Genomic DNA, 1035 nt, shown 5'->3' with positions numbered 1-1035 from the left:
GTTTGTGGATGATAAGCAGTGCTAAGGAACAATTTAGTTCCCATCTGTTCTTGGAATTCACGCCAGAATTTCGAAGTAAACCGAGTATCTCTGTCTGACACAATGGATATCGGTACCCCATGCCTTGCTATGATTTCATTGGTGTATACCTCCGACATTTTCTCAGATGTATAAGTTTCACGAATCAGAATAAAGTGGGCGCTTTTAGTTAACCTATCCACGACTACCCAAATAGCATCAAAACCACGACTTGTTTTAGGTAGTTTGGTCAATAGGTCCATCGTGATTTGCTCCCATTTCCAAACCAGGATTTCCAACGGTTGATGTTTACCATACGGCTTTTGGTGTTCCGCCTTGACTTGTAGGCATGTCAAACACTTTTCCACGTATTTCACAGTGTCCCGCTTCATTCCGGGCCACCAATAGTTTTGCTTCAAGTCATGATACATTTTGGTCGCTCCCGGGTGAATGGAATAACGGGATTTATGAGCTTCATCAAGTAGAAGCTTCTTAACTCCACATGTGTTAGGGACCCAGATTCTATTAAAACGAGTCTTTAGGCCGTGACTGCCCACTTCAAGGTCTTTAACTTGACCAATAATTCTTTCCTTTTTCCAGTTTTCCGCCTTTATAGCTTCATCTTGTGCTTCTCGAATTCGTTCTAGTAAACTTGAAGTCACCACCAGTTGCATTGATCGTACCCGTATCGGGGTATAATCTGTTTTGCGGCTCAGCGCATCGGCCACTACATTGGCCTTACCGGGGTGGTAATGTATTTCGCAATCGAAGTCTTTGACGGTTTCCAACCACCGTCTTTGCCGCATGTTTAATTCCTTCTGGTCGAAGAAATATTTCAAACTTTTATGGTCGGTAAAGATGGTAAACTTTACTCCGTACAAGTAATGTCTCCATATCTTTAAGGCAAACACCACCGCCGCTAATTCTAAGTCGTGAACCGGATATTTATTTTCATGTATCTTCAATTGCCTCGAGGCATAGGCGATGACCTTGCCTCGTTGCATTAATACACACCCG

The sequence above is a fragment of the Helianthus annuus genome, chromosome 11 (assembly GCF_002127325.2).
Source record: "Helianthus annuus cultivar XRQ/B chromosome 11, HanXRQr2.0-SUNRISE, whole genome shotgun sequence".
Lineage (NCBI taxonomy): Eukaryota > Viridiplantae > Streptophyta > Magnoliopsida > Asterales > Asteraceae > Helianthus > Helianthus annuus.
Note: the sequence above shows the minus strand (reverse complement) of the source record.